Here is a 15,977-nt window from a genome sequence, read left to right as displayed (position 1 = left end):
TCAAACAAAATTGATAATACCGTGATTAGTATAGTCACAGATATTAGAGATAGCCTTATAGGAAGAAAGGCTGAAATACTAAAGAATAGGGAATTAATTCTAGCCAAACTAGAAGCCCTATCCAAAGAATCAGGAAATTCTGAGAACATGGAAAACTAATTGATAGTTTAAGAAAGGATATTAGATCCGAAATGAAAAGGTGCGAATGCACAAAGAAACTAGAAGAGGATCTTAAGAAGATCATAAAAGATCAGAAACCTAGGTATGAGGCTCAACCTCAACCTTCAGGACCACCTCAGGACTCGTTTTTTGGAAATCATTATCCAAAAGACCTTAAACCCCCACCGGAAGATTTATGGAAGGATCGTCCGCAGGTTTAACAAAACAGTTAGAAAGAAGGTTTGAAAACCCTTCAGAAAAAGAAATAGTAAATATCATTAAACTTCTTAGTTTAGATGATAAAAGCTTAGAACAAAAGATTCTAAAAATGGAATCTATCTTCAAAGAAGAAGAGTATGTAGACTCTTCAGGAAAAGAAGAATCAGAAAGCAGTGATTCAGAAATAGAACCATCATATAGAAGAGTTCATATGGATGTCACGCCAGTAGATATCAAACCAGGTTTTGAACAAGGAGAATCTTCTGATAATAGGAGAAGACCCAGACCTGATTCAGATACAATTCCATTGAGGGATTATGATAACAATCAATTAAGGAGACGACCAGCGTCACCTGTAGACAATTTTGGACATGCTCCAAGAGATAGGTTTAACCGTAGGTTACCAGAAGAATTTACTCTTAAGGGAGATAATCTTTATGGAGGATCTCAAGATACAAATCTAAACTTAGACTGCGTCAGAGATAGAGCAACAGCCATTGAAAGATGGAGTTCAGAATTAAGTTTGATTATTCAAGCAAATCCAAATTTGGCAAACAGACAAGAAGCTACCTTTATCCTTACAACCCATAGGTTAGAAGGAAACGATAGGACTTGGTGGAGAAGTCTCTCTGCAGCCAAATTAGAAGCATTAAAAACCCCGGGATCTGGAGGTTATGACACCTTAAATAATGTTGTAGATACTATCTACTCAGAATTTGTAGGTGAAGATAAAAGAAGACACAAAAGAAAGTGTCAGCAATGGTTTAACTATTATCAATACCATGTCGAACACATTGAAGGAAAGAAGAATTGTCTAGCACATGCTATGACTAGAGAACTAGCAGGAATTAACATGATGTGTGTCCCTGCAGGAAAAATGGATGGACAAGTCGATAGAGATCTTGAAATCCAAATCAAGGAAGCAGAGGTAAAACTCTTGCAACAACAGCTGGAGCTCATGAAGCTTAAGCAAAAACAAGTCAAAAAGGAATCCTCTGGTTCAGAAGTGATTCTTGACAATAGGCCCACCATAGCCACTGAGGAGAAAGGAACTCCTAATGTAAGCCATATCAAGGCTGAACCACAATCTTCGCAAGAAGAGACTGTAGAAATACCTACAGGAAAATATTATGTGGTCTATAATGGACCCTCCCCTGGTGTTTACACCAGCTGGTCAGAAGCTAGTAAGTTCGTCACTGGACTGAAGGGCATAATCCATAAGTCTTTCCCTGACAGGAAGAAAGCTTATGAAAGTTTGGGCAGCTTTAGGATTCAAAACCCTGAACTCCTAACACCAGCAGATATTCTGAAAGATTTATATCAATCAGATAAACCAATATCAAAAGTTAGCTCCAAGTTAACTTTGGCCAGTCCCAATAAGATCATTGTTAATCAACGGTCTTCTGCGAAGGACAAGGCACCTGTCATTGAGAACGATGAGAAGAGTTTTTCTTCCGTCACTCAGAAAAATAGGGATTGCAACCCTAACCAAAACGCCTTCGATGCGTTAAGGACAAATGAAAATAGATTAACCTCTCTTGGGAAAATTCCCGTGATTTCAACTAACAAAGTGCAGGTTTCAGAACCAGAAGAATCAACAATCGAAGAATCATCATTGATCTTTGACAATCTAGATCCAAAGGTCACACAAGCTTCGACCATCCATGAATTATCCATTATCAAACCAGAAACATGGTTTAGATGGTCCAATCTAGCTAGATCCCACAAGGGTGAATCAGTAATGGAGGATTGTTTTTATACAACCGACAAGTCTACATCAACCGGTTCCAAGTTCAACTTCATTGCCGGGGCAGATCCAAAAATGGTCTATCAGACTTATTTATGTGGATTAATCGACAATATTTATCCTCATAATAATTTGGTAGAATTAACCTATTTTCCTGATAACTTCAAGAAAGCTATCAAGAACTTCAGGAAAAAGATCAAGGCACAAGACAGGCCAGTATTTCTTAAATTCTACAGTTCTACTTTGGACTGGGATGAAGAAGGAAATGAACTAAATCCTTATCATTTAGTGAAGATAGGAATTGCCTCTGAGAAGAGAATTGTTGAAGAACCTACTGTTCTACGGCCCAGACCAGTAAATCCATATATGCTTCATCAGGAGCGAGCCATGATGTTGAGTCAGATTAACTTCGAACTCAAAAGAATTAATGCCAATAGCCAGGTAAAAGTCAATTATGCCAGCCCGAAGGTATTAATGATCAGCCAATTTCCCGAGACAATCTCGGAGGCAGATGCAGAAAAAGTCATAAACTTTGAACAGAAGTTTAATGACGGGCGGTTGGATGTCTCCAACAAGACAAGCAAGCTGTTTTGCCGACACGCGAAAAAGCAGGATGCAATTAATCACAATTGTCGCCATTGTGAAAGTAAGGAATTAGCGCCATCAACTTCAGACGAAAAGTCCTTGGATGGCACCGAATTAATGAAGACTTTAGAGGCTTAGCAATAAATGTAAAAGCTCTAGCCTTATGCTTGTGCCAAAAAAAAAAAAAAAAAAAAAAGCCCTATCCTTATGCTATAAAAAGAGAGCTTAGGCTTTGTATTCGACACAACGAAAACACACACCACTTCCGCAAGCACTTTGAATTCCTAGCTATGAAAAGCTAAGAACCTTAGGTTCTATAGCACCCAGGACATACATGGTCATATCCTATATATCTTTGAAGTTTCAATAAATTAAGAGTATCTTATTTATCCACATCTTCTACCATTGATTCCCAATCTTAGTCCTTAGACGCTGTTTTCCTGGAGCGCTTTTGTTAAGGCAGGAGGCCGTTTTGTGTAGCGTTGGAATCGATCAGCCGAGAAAGAAGTGGACGGAACTGGAAGAATGTGGTGGACCCATAAGTAAGAGTTATTAAAGCTTCAAGATATCTGTGATATACCTGTTGGTAGTAGGTTGCTGTAGAACTACATCCATAAGGAATGAAAACAAAATCAGTAAGCCATAATAGGAGAAAGAATAATCCTGATGGGTTATATAGATCCAAGGTATTTAAATACCAAATATAATAAATCTCTTGAAGATGCATTTTATTTAGAGTCAGCCATCGGACATAGTTATTAATAGATATAAATCATCTGTCAACAGAGGAAAGGTTGTAGAAAACCTTCAAGGATTGATGGATATGCTTAATAAACAGCATAAAAAGAAGGAATCTTTAGGAGAATCTCCTAGCATCATTAATTTAGAACAAGCTCTAGACTTGAGTCTAAACGATATGGAACCCTTAATCTATGCAGATTTTGGAGAAAAACAAACAACTGAAGCTTTAATTCAGACCCCAGCCTAAATAAGTTCCCACCTTTACTTCAATTTGTCGCAGTTTTAACTCACTATGAGATAGACGCTGGACAGCCTGCGATGTTTCCATTAATTTTGCAGGATCTGAATGACTGATTCATTTACAAGAGAAAATCTCTCAGTCATATACAAAATCTTATTGAACATTTATGAATACAGCGAAAGTGCAAGCTCTTTACAGAGTAATAGAAATCCAGACAACCATTCCCTTGCAAACTTGTTCCCAGGTTATACAAAGCAGAGAGTGATTACTTACCACAAAAAGAAATAAAAGAACGTAAAAATGAATTATTGAAGGCATTTCAAATCCATAAATCGGTTGTGACGTGAAATATACTCAACACAAGAAAAATAAAGGTTAGTCCATTATCAAATTGAAAATTACAATATAAATATTCACATGGCAGTCATTGTCAAATTGAAAATTACAATACAAATATTCACATGGCAGTCAATAGGGTTTAGGGTTTAGGCTTCCGTTCTTTTTTACCTCATTCCAGTTGTTTTGTTTAGGGTTTTGGCTCACGAAAATGCGAAAGTTCATTCATGTTTATGGTAGCATGCATTATTTTCAAAGGGGGAAAACAAGAAAAAATCCGAATGCCTGAATTTCGGCCGAAACAACCTTAATGAGATAAATATCGAACTTTTTGAGCTAGATTAAAACAGAAATTAGAATTTTCGGTCATTCTAGGCTACGAAAATGCGAAAGTTCATTCATGCTTACGGTATCATACTTTCTTTTCGGGGGGGAGAAAACAAAAAAAATAAATTCGAATGTTTGATTTTTGTCCGAAACAACCTTAATGAAATAAATATCGGACTTTTTGAGCTAGATAAAAAAATAAAATAAAATAATAAAATAAAAAAAGAAACTCGAATACGAAAATGTGAAAGTTCATTCATGCTTACAAGCTTTATTTTCGGAGTGAGGAAAATAAGAAAAAATTTGAATGTCTAATTTTCGGCCGAAAAAACCTTAATGAGATAAATATCGAACTTTTCGAGCTAAATAAAAAAAGAAATTCTAATTTTTTGTCGTTCTAGGTTACGAAAATGCTAAAATTCATTCATGATTACAATACCTTCTATTCTTTTTGGAGGGAGGAAAACAAGAAAAAATCTGAATGTCTAATTTTCGGACAAAACAACCTGAATGAGATAAAAATCAGACTTTTTGAGCTAGACAAACAAAGAAATTCAAATTTTTAGCCGTTCCGGGTAACGAAAATGCTAAAGTTTATTCATGCATACGGTAGCATTCTTTCTTTTCGGAGGGGGAAAGCAAAAAAAAATCCGAATGTCTGATAATCGGGCGAAACAACCTTAATGGGATAGATACCAGACTTTTTGAGCTAGACAAAAAAAGGAACTTGAATTTTTTGCCATTTTGGATTACAAAAATGTGAAAGTTCATTCATGCTTACGGTAGCGTGCTTTGTTTTCGAAGGGAGGAGGACAAGAAAAAAATTCGAATTTTTGATTTTCAGCTGAAACAACCTAAGTGAGATAAATATTGAACTTTTTGAGCTAGATAAAAAAAGAAATTCTAATTTTTGGTCGTTCTGAGTTACGAAAATGCGAAAGTTCATTCATGATTACAATAGCTTCCATTCTTTTTGGAGGGAGGAAAACAAGAAAAAATCTGAATGTCTAATTTTCGGACAAAACAACCTGAATGAGATAAAAATCAGACTTTCTGAGCTAGACAAACAAAGAAATTCAAATTTTCAGTCGTTTCAGGTAACAAAAATGCTAAAGTTCATTCATGCATACGGTAGCATTCATTCTTTTCGAAGGGGGGAAAGCAAAAAGAAATCCAAATGTCTAATAATTGGGCGAAACAACCTTAATGAGATAGATACCGGACTTTTTGAGCTAGACAAAAAAAGAAACTTGAATTTTTTGCCATTTTGGATTACAAAAATACGAAAGTTCATTCATGCTTACGATAGCATGCTTTGTTTCGGAGGGAGAAAAGCAAGAAAAAAATTGAATTTTTGATTTTCAGCTGCATCAACCTTAGTGAGATAAATATCAAACTTTTTGAGCTATATAAAAAAAGAAATTTAAATTTTTTGTCGTTCTGGGTTAGAAAATGCAAAATTTCTTTCATCATTACAGTAGCATGCATTCTTTTCAGAGGAAAACAAGAAAAAATTTGAATGTCTGACTTTTGGCCAAAACAACCGTAATGAGATAAGTATCGAACTTTTTGAGCTAGATAAAATAAGAAATTCGAATTTTGGGTCGTTCTGGGTTACGAAAATGCGAAAGTTTATTCATGCTTACGGCATGATGCTTTCTTAAGCGAGGAGGGAAAAAAAAAAAAAGACAAATCCGAATGTCTGATTTTTGTCTGAAACTACCTAAATGAGATAAATATTGGACTTTTTGAGCCAGATGAAAAAGGAAACTCAAATTTTAAGTCTTTCTAGGTCATGAAAATGCGAAAGTTCATTCAAGCTTACAAGCATTATTTTCGGAGGGAGGAAAACAATAAAAAATTAGAATGTCTAATTTTCGGTAGAAAACAACCTTAATGACATAAATATCAAACTTGTTGAGCTAGATAAAAAAAGAAATTCGAATTTTCAGTCTTTCTAGGTTACGAAAATGCGAAAGTTTCATGATTATGGTAGTTTCCGTTCCTTTTGGAGGTAGGAAAACAAGAAAAAATTCAAATGTCTGATTTTCGGCCAAAACAACCTTAATGAGGTAAATATCGAACTTTTTGAGCTAGATAACAAAAGAAATTCAAATTTTCTGTCGTTTTGGTTTACGAAAATGCGAAAATTCATTCATGATTATAGTAGCATGCATTCTTTTCAATGGGAGGAAAACACGAAAAAAATCGAATGTCTGAATTTCGGCCTAAACTACCTTAATGAGACAAAATATCAAACTTTTTGAGCTAGATCAAAAAAGAAATTCGAATTTTCGGTCCTTTTGGGTCACGAAAATGCAAAAGTTCATTCATGCTTATAGTAGCATGGCTTTTTTTTTCGGAGGGAGGGAAAAAAAAATCCGAGTGTCTTATTTTCTGCCGAAACAACCTTAGCGAGATACATGTCGGACTTTTTGAGCTAGAGAAAAAATGAAATTTGAATTTTCACTCCTTTTGGGTTACGGAAATGCGAAAGTTTATTTATCTTCACAGTGGCACGCTTTCTTTTCAAATGGATGAAAACAAGGAAAAATCCAAACTTTTGATTTTCGGCCGAAACAACCTTAATGGGATAAATAAACAAAAAAAGAAATTCGAATTTTTGGTCATTCTGGGTTACGAAAAAGCAAAAGTTCATTCTTGATTATGGTAGCATGCGTCCTTTTTGGAGGGAGGAAAATTAAAAAAAAAAAAAATTAAAAAATCTGAATGTATGCCTTAGTTACTTAAATATCGGACATTTTGAGTTAGACAAAAATAAGAAACTCGAATTTTCAGCTGTTCAGGGTAATGAAAATGTAAAAGTTCATTCATTCTTATGGTAGCATACTTTCTTTTAAGTGGGAGGAAAACAAGAAAAAATCTAAATGTCTGATTTTCGGCCAAAACAAGCTTAATGAGATAAATATCGGATCAACTTTTTGAGCTAGACAAAAAACAAGAAACTCGAATTTCAACCGTTCTGGGTCACGAAAATGAGAAAGTCCATTCATGCTTACAGTAGCATGCATTCTTTTCAGAGGGAGGAAAACAAGAAAAAATTTTGAATGTCTGATTTTCGTCTAAAACTACCTTAATGAGATAAATATCGGACTTTTTGAGCAAGACAAAAAAGGCAACTTAAATTTTCAATCTATCTAGGTCACGAAAATGCGAAAGTTCATTCATGCTTACAAGCATTATTTTCGGAGGGAGGAAAACAAGAAAAAATTTGAATATCTGATTTTCTGCTGAAACAACCTTAATGAGGTAAATATCAAACTTTTTGAGCTAAATAACAAAAGAAATTTGAATTTTCGGTTGTTCTGGGTTACGAAAATGCAAAAATTCATTCACGATTATGGTAGCATGCATTCTTTTCAAGGGAAGGAAAGCATGAAAAAATTCGAATGTTTGATTTTTGGCCGAAACAACCTTAATGAGATAAATATCGAACTTTTTGAGCTAGATAAAAAAAGGAATTTGAATTTTCGGTCGTTCTGGGTTACAAAAATGCGAAAGTTCATTCATGCTTACAGTAGCATGCATTCTTTTCAGAGGGAGGATAACAAGAAAAAATTTGAATGTCTAATTTTTGGCCGAAACATCCTTAATGAGATAAATATCAAACTTTTTGAGCTTGACTAAAAAAAAAAAAAAAAAATTTCAAATTTTTGGTGGTTATGAAAATAAGAAAGTTCATTCATGCTTTCTTTCCGGAGGATGAAAAAAAAAAAAAAAAAATTGAATGTCTGATTTTTGTCCAAAACAACCTTAATGAGATAAATGTCAGACTTTTTGAGCTAGATAAAAAAAGAAAATCAAATTTTCAATCCTTTTGGGTCATGAAATATATATAGAGATAAATGCTGCATTTACAACCCCATTGCTTGGCTCTTGATTGAGGCTTACCACACACAACATATATAGCATGGACTGTGACAAAAAGGGAGAGTTTTATTAACTCATATTTTATGTGTAATGTTTTGTCCCAGAATGGCCAAAGGGGGAGTTTGTTAGTTTTAGATCATCTCGGTCGGTGTTTTCATTGTAATCAGTTGAAAATGAGTTTGTAGCATGAAGAATTCAGCCGTGTTCGAACAGCCAGAAACCGTGTCCGGACACGAATTCTAGAGAATTCATTTTGCAAGCCATGTCCGGACAGCCAGAAGCCGTGTTCAGACATGAATTCCAGAAAGTTCATTGCGTAACTCTAGCCGTATTCGAACATGCACTTAACGGTGTCTAGACACAGCCACTTTATTTTAACCTAATTCTATTTTGAATAAGTATGTGTTGTAGCCAATGTATAGGGACGGTTACATACATTTGTTTTCACGTATTCCAAGAGTGAATACGACTGTACTAAGAAAGCTTTTAAGATTCAGAGCTTTAAGTCTCTCTCTTTAAGTTAGAGGTTGTGTCTTCATCCATAGATCCAAAACAACCGAAGCCTATCGGAGTTCCAGTAAAGGAGATCACATAGAAGAAACATTCCAGAGCTTCTGAGAGATTATCGCAGTAGCGGGCAAGTGGGTCACTTGTCTAGTATATGAGATTGTCAGTTGCAAGGTTTGTAAGTGTTGACATTGTGTAATTTCTTGTTATTATATTGTGAGTGATTTCTTAGATTTGGCTATCCTGAAGAAGTTTTGCTTTTAGAGAGTTCTCAAAAAAATTTCATCTTCGTAACCAAATATCTGTGTTTTTTTGATTTACAGCTTTTATATATATTTGGTGATTTGTTGCATGCTTAATATTTTTTAACTTCCACATATTGTTGGTGAACACCTATTCAACCACTTTCTCGGTGTAGGTTTGAGCATATTAGATTTTTCACATAGTATTTCTCATGCGATTCATGCACTCACATAACATGCAAAAGAAAAACGATGTCAACTTAGGACCTAAGGTGGATTCGGCACCAATATCCCCGTGCTTAGAAAGCAACTGGCCTAAGATTTGGGTACAACTCACGCAGGGACGAAGCCAGAGCTTGGGATGGGTGGGGTCCAAGGGCCAAAAATTTTAGTGGGTAGGGGCAAATAGACACCCAAAAAAAAAAAAAAAAAAATTTACGTTATAAATTTTTTTTTCCTTGGGGGGGGGGGGAGGCTACTTACGAGTAGTCATGTAATTCCCAACATTGATAACTTCTTCTTTTGTACAAGAAAAAAGATTCAAATGATAAGGAAACTTGTTATAAGAAAGCTTAGAATGATTAATAAACTTCATGAAATGTACGTGCATAAGTCTTGTCAGAAAACATTACAATTTCCTTATTGTCATAAGGTGGATCTGGATCCCCTGGAATTCCAGATTCTGGAATTAGAAGATCTTAGCCTTTCATTTTATTTCAAGGTCCAAAATATGCCACGTGGCTAAAATCACTTTCCTCCCAAAACCCACTTGTTTTTAGATACCAAAAGATTGTCCCTCCTAAACCCCACTTCCTCATCACCTCTGAAAAAAGAAAATCCCAGCTTTACACTTCTTCTTCCTCTGCCTCTGCCTCTTCTTCCTCTACATCTAGACATCCCTCCCAAAACCCACTTCTTCTTCACGTCTGAAAGAAAATCGCAGTTTTACCCTTCTTCTTCCTCTTCTTCGGAAAACCTAAAGAAAAAATGCATTCGCCGCTGCGTCTAGGCTAAAAAAAAAATTTGAGGTGGAGGCGTTGCTTGAATCGCGCGGGCTTTCGGTCGCTTTTGGTGGACTGTCGCTTGTCGGTTTTTCGTCACCGATTCGTCTTTGTCTACATCTGGGCCAAAAAAAAAAAAAAAAAATTGAGGCGGAGTCAAATCCACACTCAAAATCCAACGCCAAACACCAATACCAAATGTCCTTTCAGGGCGGGTTCTCTGATTTGGGTTATTGTGTGCTTTTTTGGATTATAAGTTTTGTTAGTCTTTTTGTATTGAGGCAATTTTTTATTTTTTATTTTTTTATTTTTTTATTTTTTTATTTTTTTTTTCGGTACTATGAATTTTTTTTTTTGACATTCAGATTCGATACTTGGTATTTTAGTTGTGTGAATTGAGTGGTGTTTTTATAGTTGTTTTTTTTTTTTTTTTTCCTGAGAGAATTGAGAAAAAGAAAATTAATCGTGAGAAAATTTGTTTGTTCTGAACTTCTTGTTTGCTGGTGTTTTGACATATATGGCACAAAAAGGTTTTTTTATTTTTTTATTTTTTATTTGTTTCCAGAAATGTCTTAGCATTAATTCATGAAATGAGTTGTTTACTGTGGATTTGGATTATACTTTGTACGTCTTTTTGGATTCATTTCAGTCTCTTGCAGGAAGTTATTTGTGGGTTAATGGTATTGTTAACCAAGGAGGATGAACATGTGTGGGAATTTTGGATTCACTACATTTGTGGATTATACTATTTGCCACGTTTTGGATTATACTATTTGCCACGTTTTGGATTATACTGTTTGCCACATTTGTGGGAATTTTGGATTCACTACATGTGTGGGAATTTTGAATTTTGGATTCCCAGCATTTTTGGATTATACTGTTTGCCACGTTTTCTAAGACCAAGGAGGATGAACATGTGTGGGACACTTGTAATTGTTAACCAAGACCATCACTCACTATAGAAACCTACCTTCAAGGAATCTCTCAGCTCACAACCACAGATGGATAGTGCTGCTCATATCAACCACATCTCATAGTGCTAATCTCAATGGCATCTCATAGATTAGATAGGATTACTTGTATACATTATATTGTTATTTTGTATTTGGATTAGTTTGCCCCCCTTGTAATTTGCGGCCTTTGTCAAAATTTTCAACTTAATGAGTTCAAAATGTATGCAAGAGGTGCCTTCTTAAAATCCTGTTTTCCCTACGTATCACATTGATTCTAGTAAGTTTCCTTTTGTCATTAAGCACGTCAGTTTTAGTGGAAACTTTTTCTCAAGTAACTTGGAATACCATCTTAAAGCTCAATATTATGTCACTTTCACATTATAACACAATAATTAAGTTTAAATGTTGCATCTAACATTCTCATACATTAATTATCCTTCACAAGAACAAGACCAAATGGTAATGAGGAATGCAACATTTCTCAAAAATCAAAACACATAGTCCCAAAACAAATCTTTTTTTTTTTTTCCTCAAACCAAATCTGGTTGCCTTCGGAACAACAAAAAACCACCATCCAAGCTCGCACCACCACAGCGACCTAATTAATATTTCCAAGTGGCAATAGAGAATTCAATGTCCTGAACATGTTTCAAAACTAAAGTTAATTTTTCAAATCAATAAGAAAATATTGACAAATTTATATCCAATAGTAAGTTTGTTATGTACCATGAAAATTTATGAAGCCCATATTTGCATTTGTGCTACAGCAAGAGATGCCATAAAATTGAACCCATTAGTTCCCTAACAAAACATTGTCATTAAACTAGTTAGCCTAATATGATATGCATTATTGTTTTCAAGCATAAATGAAATGTTTTTTTACCTGATTAGTATATGCATTATTAAATGGTCTGTTATCAAATGGTCCCTATATAATCACAACAAATTGTTATCAAATGGTCCCCATATAATCACAACAATCACAAAAACACATTTTTTTCTTCTTGAAAGAGTAAAATGGTGAAATGTTACCGGTGGAAATTCAATGAGATTGATTCCACATCTATGCTGAAATGATTCTTCAAATGTTGTCCTTGGTACCAAATAAGGCACTTGATCAATGTGCTATATTATAAAACAAAATAAAATTTTATTAAGAAAAGCCACAAACAAATAATGCATTTAGACATATCATACATTTGTAAAATGATTTTACTATGAACTCAAATAATGCTTACCTGATGGGAATGACTTTCTACATGTGAGTTAGAGTTGACATCCTGAATGTTGAGTGAGCAATTAATTTCCTGTCAATAAGAAGAAATTTTAATTAATCGAATCATATTATATATAATAAGTTGAGATGAACGCAAATTTATAGAGCTAGAATTTTACATGAGATGACTTTTTTCCAATATTATCCTTTTCTGTAATTTTTGTTTTCTTCCTTGATTGCTTCTCAATTCAACCTCTGAATCTTTTTCCTCCCTTCTGACCTTCTTTCTTCTTGATCCCTTTGACCGTTTCAAGTAATTTCTCAATAGATTGGGTATGATTTGCAATTTCATTGTCATCTGACAATGATAATTGAGCTTCATTATCAAGACTAACACGTGAAACATTTTTAATTTTTTGAACTTGCTTTTACATTTCTTTTACCATCTTCTCTACAAAAGCATATGCATCTTCATTATCAGCTGCTTCGGTGGCTAATCCCACTAGCATTGGACACAATCTTCTATATCTTTGTGTAACATTTAAATTCACACCATTTTCCATATTCATCGTCGTAGTATTTAAGATGTATTCACTCTTTGCTTCTCTTGTCCACCTCTTCAAAATGTATGTACTAGGAATCATCTTTATATCAAGCAAGTCAAAAATCTTCAAAGCATGGCAACACAAAATCCCAAATGTTTCGAACTTTCTGCAACTACATGAAATTATCTTATTAACATGGTCGCATAATACTTTATACTCTCTAGTTTCAGCAAAAATACCAACAACATATTCATGCACTAATTGGCTATCATTGCGATGTTTAATTACTGTTGCTGATGCATAGTCATACTCATTATGAAATTTTTTAAATATCACAGGAATATATGTATGTGATGCCTGCTTCAACATTGGGGAATTCTTCAATCCTAATGTAGGCAATTTTTCTTTAGCATGAAATTCAGCCTCCAATTCCTTATGTCGCTTTTGCTCTACCACCCGCTCAAAATGTTGAAAAAATTCCATCATACTCAAATATGATTTTAAGTAAGCTTTCAAATCACTATTTATGCTTTCACTGAGTTGAGTACTTCGCACACCTAAAGTAAAGGCATTCTTCATGTGAGACCTAGCCCATTTTGTCTTTAATTTGTATATACAGTCCAACCAACTAATTGACCCAACATTATACTTCTCAATCATTTTGTCCTAATCTTCTTCAAATTCAGACTCATCGTCATGCTCAAACATACAAGATTTAAAGTCTCATAGAAAATGAGAATCATCTTTCATCAAATTCCCCAAATGCGTAATGCCATTTTGCATGATGTGCCAAGTACATAATCCATGATAGGTTTCTGGCATCACCTCACTTAATGCCTTTGCCATTGCAACATCTTGATCAGTAAAGATTGATCGAGGCTTTTTACCCGCAATGGCATCTAAGAAATTTTCAAAAAGCCATTTAAATGACCCTATTGTTTCATCATAAAGAAGTGCAGCCCCGAAAATCACAACCCCTCTATGGTGATTAAAACCGTAAAAATAGCTAGAGGCCTCAATTCTTTATTAGTGCCAAATGTAGTATCAAAGGTCATCATGTCACCAAAATAGACATAGTCAGCGATCATTCTTGCATTAGCCCAAAAAATGTTAGTGATTTTTTCTTCAGCATCTAATTGAACTGCATAACAAAATGATGGATTTTTATTAATTTGTTCCTGAAAATACCTCAATAAGCAATTTGCTTCACCATATATCAAGTTCCTTTGCCGTCTTGTCTGAAGATAGTTTTTTTGATCAAGCTCAGTATATCCAAGATTTGCCCTCCCACCAGCCTCTATACTCATCAGTGCATGTGTTGCCTTAGGAGAAATTCCAGAAGCACATGCAAGGTCAATTTCAAATGCTTGAACTTCTAACATTTTACGATGCGACCTCATCATATAAGCAGTTTCTTCAAGATGCAAAATATGATTATATTCAACTACAAAATCATAAACCTTATACTTTCCAGTCTCTCGTACTAATGAAACATGCAATCGTACAGGACAATTAGTCCTTACTTCATCTCGATGACGAGTGTAAAGATGATTTCGCTTGTCTATTCCTCGAACACCTGCCTTACAACAAGTAAATCCCCTTGTTGTTACTTTTCCATCTAGCTTACTTTTATTTAGAAAACCTTTCCTTACACGATAACTCATTTGCTTTCCATAATTTCCCCAATGATTCCATGCATCCTCTAGAGTATTAAATTCCATACTAACTTGAGGTGTCCAATCTATCTGGGTATTCACATTTTGAGAGGAATCATCCACGATGCCATCCATCTTTTTTTATTGTTTGTTTGTTTTTTGGTATAAAGGTATATTGCTGTCATTCACAAAAATTAAATAAAACTCAAAATATGCCAACATAACATTGAGTGTGATCTTGGAAGAACAACATAAAAACTTTACATAGAAAGATGGTGACATATACCACCATAAATAAAACTAACAATGTATAAGAAAAAATACCCTTGCACCATTAACAACATTAAAACATACTGTGAACATAAAACTAAAATGCAGCTAAAAGATGAAATAAGAAAGTTATCCTGATGTAAAGACCCTAATACAAAAGAAACATTAAAATCATGTATTCACTAAAACTCATCTCAACGAAACCTAAAAGCTCATGCACCAATCTGACTTTTGCCAACTAACTTGCATTTAATCTAATTTCTCAATATGTATTAGAGGCCCTCAGGCCACATATCACAACTGCATAGTAATAGTAAATGGTACATTTCCTAACAAATACACTCACCAACTTGCATTTAATCTAATTTCTCAATATCTATGATTCCAAAAAAAAAAAAAAAAAAAAAATTCTCAATATCTATCCCAGGCCAGTATCACAACTGCAGAGTAATAGTAAATGGTACATTCCTGAACAAATACACTCACGGAAATACCATAGACCAAGTACCTTTTTTTTTAGAAACCTTAACGCCCTCAAAGAAGCTAGATTTTTCTCAGAAGTTATTTTGCAGATGCTTTGGCGTTCTCCAGAAAAGGAAGAAATTGATTTTCTCTACATGTTCTACTTTTTCCAGAACAGGTACATAATCAATGTTAATCCTCTCCGAAAGAAAAGAAGCCTTAGATGCAGAGGAAGAAATGTCTAGATGTGAGGAAGAAGAAGCCTTAGATGCAGAGGAAGCAGCTTGAAGAAGAGGAAGAAGGGTAAAGCTGGGATTTTTTTATTTTTTTTTTCAGACGAGATGAAGAAGTGAGTTTTGGGAGGGAAAGTCTTTTGGTATCTAAAAACAAGTGGGTTTTGGGAGGGAAAGTCTTTTGGTATCTAAAAACAGTGGATTTGGGAGGAAAGTAGTTTTAGCCACGTGGCACATTTTGAACCTTTAAATAAAATGAAAGGCTAAGATCTTCTAATTCCAGGGGATCCAGATCCTCATAAGGTTCTATCATTTAAGCGGTAGTTGTTTACTTTATTCTATCGGCTATGAGATCCCCTTCCCTATGCTCTTCTTCACTCAAAGTACGTAAAACTTCATCCGAGGTTAATGTCGGCTTGAGTTGTTTATCTTTGTTTTGCACATCTCTTTTGCCACGTCCTTGGTAAATCACCTGACCAAACTGTCCTAGGGGATTCCTCAACTCTACATCTCCATATTTTCTGATGATATTACCAACAAACCAACTATAGACCGAGTTAAGAGCCTAAACCAATTGTAAAATGTTCGCTAATTAATGAAAGCCTTTGATATATAAATTTATGGATAAAGTTTTCTCAAAATTAGGT

The sequence above is a fragment of the Corylus avellana genome, chromosome ca4 (genome assembly GCF_901000735.1).
Source record: "Corylus avellana chromosome ca4, CavTom2PMs-1.0".
NCBI classification, from domain to species: Eukaryota; Viridiplantae; Streptophyta; class Magnoliopsida; order Fagales; family Betulaceae; genus Corylus; species Corylus avellana.
Note: the sequence above shows the minus strand (reverse complement) of the source record.